Below are 4,290 nucleotides of genomic sequence, written 5' to 3'. Positions count from 1 at the left end.
CCCCTGCCATGATGATGCAGCTATGTATGGCCTCCATTAAGAGGCAAGCAGACCATCTCAGTTGGCAGTCACATCTTCACATATGCTCCTTTCTACCCCACCCTTGCTGCTCGAGCCCTCTCCACACGGTGCTCTCGCTGAAGCATCATCCCAGGCACCTGCCACATCCTAGCTGCAGCCTCCTGTTGGGCGCTTCTGCATCCACACTCCCATGTTATGCACCTACCTTCAGCTACACACCAGGAACTGGGCCCACATTTCTTTGCTTGGATCTGCTGATCCTTTTCCCTCAATCCAACTCCAACTTTCTAGAAAGGTCTTCCTTTTCCTTCAATGCCTGTTCCGTGCCTTTTTCTTCGCATTTTCCTGTACATTTCGTCCTCAGGCATCATGGAAGCCACAGTGTCCAACGGTTTCTTGCATGTTCTCACACCACAGTTGACTTCTCTGTTCTTCAGGCTAATGTCGTGCTCATTCTTGTTTTCCCTTTTTTTGGCGCCTGCGTCACACTCACTGTGCAGGGTCGCTTTTCCACCCTCATGAGCGTCCCTTGCCCTCCAGCTTTCTGCTACCCTGATAGCTTTGTTATCTGTTTTAAGGGGGATGGCCTGTAATATCTGCCAGTCACCTGACCGATACCGCAATGGAACAAACTGTAGCTGGAGGGTTGCCATACTGCTGGGTATCATCAACCAAACCAAGGCACACAGTTACACAGTAATCCTAATTCTGATCATACACACAGTTTGTTTACAAAAATTACAGATGGAAACAGCAACATGCCATTCTGTGTACACACCAGACGACAACAGCAACAAGTCATTCTGTGTACACGCCAGACTCCAGTAGGCTCGCTACGAGACTCCAGCACAGCCCCAGCAGCTCATACAGCCGCCCACGGAAATGCGGAAGCAGCACTACATTTGGTGTGTGGGCACCATGTGATACCTTTCCGCATGTCATGTGATACCTCACGGAAATCCGTCAGCCAGACTATTTAAGAGACCGCATGAGCACTAACCGACATCACTCGCTCACGCTGCAGGCTCAAATCCGTCTGTTCCCTGCAGCTCATTTGTTAGTAGCGTTCTTCAGTAGTCTAAATGTGCCTGAATCTCCATCTTGACGTCGCGCTTGTTTATATGCGGTCTTAGCTATATAGTGTTTCTTTCATTGCATCCTGTGTACCGACCTATTACGTGCTGTTCTTCCCACTTCATAAGGACCAAGATATAAGAGAGACAGGAGGATGAACAGTGGGAGAGAGTGGACGAGATGGATAGGATGAGGATAGGAGGAGATAGCCAAAGGGAAGGGAGGATGATATTGGCAGAGGCAGCGGGAGGAGGAGAATGAGAACAGAAATATTGGGGGAAGAGCTGGATAGGGAGAGGAGGGAGGAGGAGATGGATGGTGAGAGGCGGGAGGAGGCGAAAAACAGACAGAAAAGGGACAACAGGTGACGCTAAGGGAGAGGGGTCTGTGGAATTGGTTAGGGGAGGAGAAGATGTAGAGAGGAAGAGGAAGCGGAGATGTACAGAGGGTGGAAGAGATTGTCGGGGAAGTGGAGGACGAGGTTGATAGAGAGGAGGAGAGGAGTTGTGCGAAGAGAGGGGTAGGAGGAGACGGAAGAGAGGAGAGGAAGACAAGGCAGAGACGAGGGGAAGACGAAGATGGACGGAAAGAGGGGCAGGAGGAGATGGAGGGGGAGGAGAGATGGTTAAAGAGAAGAGGGAGGAGGTGTTGGGCAGTGTGGAATATATATGCCACATGTGGATGGGGGTGAAGCCATGGGTAACCACATATTGTTTTTTTTTTTTTTTACTTTATTGTTATTTTAAAACCTGTACAAATCAGGTAGGCTGGCAGCGGCACACTACGCCGCTCTTCAGCCATAGTGTTTACAATAGTATAAGAACGGAGAATGATAGTGAACAAAGTGACGGGCAAAAGAGAGAGGTCACAGAGACACAAAAAACACGGAGTCGTTCACACGTGGCCATAACAACACTGAAAACACGTTGGCACGGCGCACAGAACACTGATGAATCCGACGGCACAAGTGACCGTAGTAGTGGGACGGCGGACACCAAAAAACACTAAACGACGTCACACACACGAGACACAGAAGGCGATGATCTCCGGCGCGCGAATGTTCACTATGCGTGTGCGAGTCCAGGGACCTGCCAAGAGAGGAGGAGGAGGAAGGGGTAACCACATATCTTTCAATCAAACATTTAATGCGGTGTTTTTACGTCGCTAGATGAGCTTCAGTTCTCTACATACACTGTAAGTGTGCCTGTTTGTATGTTGGCAGCGATATAGACTGTGTTAATATCGCTGACAGCGCTCTGCGCCCTTTGCAAGATATTCTGTGGTTGGACGGACTAGCAGTTACCGAGTGAACAGTGAAATGTATGGACATGTTTTTCTTAGTGGAGACTCTGTGATGATAGGACACGCAGTGTAAAGTGAGATGTAATTTCTTATAAGAAAATTTGCAAGGAAAGGTGCGATAATAGATGTATGGCTGATAATGTTTGGGTAGTGGAGTTATTGACAACTATGTAGGGTGATCCATTGATCGTGACCGGGCCAAATATCTCACGAAATAAGCCTCAAACGAAAAAACTACAAAGAACGAAACTAGTATAGCTTGACGGGGGAAACCAGATGGCGCTACGGTTGGCCAGCTAGATGGCGCTGCCATAGGTCAAACGGATATCAACTGCGTTTTTTAAAAAAATAGGAAATCCCATTTTTATTACATATTCGTGTAGTACGTAAAGAAATATGAATGTTTTAGTTGGACCACTTTTTTCGATTTGTGATAGATGGCGCTGTAATAGTCACGAATATATGGCTCACAATTTTAGACGAACAGTTGGTAACAGGTAGGTTTTTTAAATTAAAATACAGAACGTAGGTACGTTTGAACGTTTTATTTCGGTTGTTCCAATGTGCTACATGTACCTTTGTGAACTTATCATTTCTGAGAACGCATGCTGTTACAGCGTGATTACCTGTAAATATCACATTAATGCAAAAACTGTTCAAAATGATGTCCGTCAACCTCAATGCATTTGGCAATAAGAGTAACGACATTCCCCTCAACAGCGAGTAGTTAGCCTTCTGTAATGTTCGCACATGCATTGACAATGATCTGACGCATGTTGTTAGGCGTTGTCGGTGGATTACGATAGCAAATATCCTTCAACTTTCCCCACAGAAAGAAATCCGCGGACGTCAGATACGGTGAACGTGCGGGCCGTGGTATGGTGGTTCGACGACCAATCCACCTGTCATGAAATATGCTATTCAATACCACTTCAACCGCTTCATGCAGTGAAACATCTTGTAGTAACATCGGTAGAATATTACTAGGAAATCAGCATACATTGCACCATTTAGATTCCCATCGCTAAAATGGGGGCGAATTATCCTTCCTCCCATAATGCCACACCATACATTAAATCTGTCATCGTCCCGTAATTTCTCTTGTGCCCAGTGGCATAACTGTACACTACGTTCAAAGTCGTCGCCATGCAATTCCTGGTGCATAGAAATATGGTACGGATGCAATCGATGTTGATGTAGCATTTTCAGAACCGACGTCTTTGAGATTCCCGATTCTCGAGCAATTTGTCTGCTACTGATATGCGGATTAGACGCCGCAGCAGCTAAAACACCATCTTGAGCATCATCATTTGATGCAGGTCGTGGTTGACGTTTCACATGTTGCTGAACACTTCCTTTTTCCTTAAATAACGTAACTATCCGGCGAACGGTCCGGACACTTGGATGACGTCGTCCAGGATACCGAGCAGCTTACATAGCACATGCCCGTTGGGCATTTTGATCACAATAGCCACACATCAACACGATATCGACCTTTTCCCTACTGTCGGAATGTTACGTGATACCACGCACTTATACGTTTGTGACTATTACAGCGCCATCTATCACAAAGCGAAAAAAGTGGTCCAACTAAAAGATCATATTTCTTTACGTGCTACACGAATATGTAATAAAAGATGGAGATTCCTATTTAAAAAAACGCAGTTGATATCCGTTTGACCTATGGCAGCGCCATCTAGTGGGCCAACCATAGCGCCATCTGGCTTCCCCCTTCAAGCTAGACAAGTTTCGTTCTTCGTAGTTTTTTCGTTTGATGCTTATTTCGTGAGATATTTGCCCGTTCACTATCAATGGACCACCCCGTATAATTTTTGGAACTGGATATCACATGAATAAGGTGAGATTTTCTAGATACATTGTTTCCTCTTAAAC

Source organism: Schistocerca americana, chromosome 7 (genome assembly GCF_021461395.2).
Source record: "Schistocerca americana isolate TAMUIC-IGC-003095 chromosome 7, iqSchAmer2.1, whole genome shotgun sequence".
Lineage (NCBI taxonomy): Eukaryota > Metazoa > Arthropoda > Insecta > Orthoptera > Acrididae > Schistocerca > Schistocerca americana.
Note: the sequence above shows the minus strand (reverse complement) of the source record.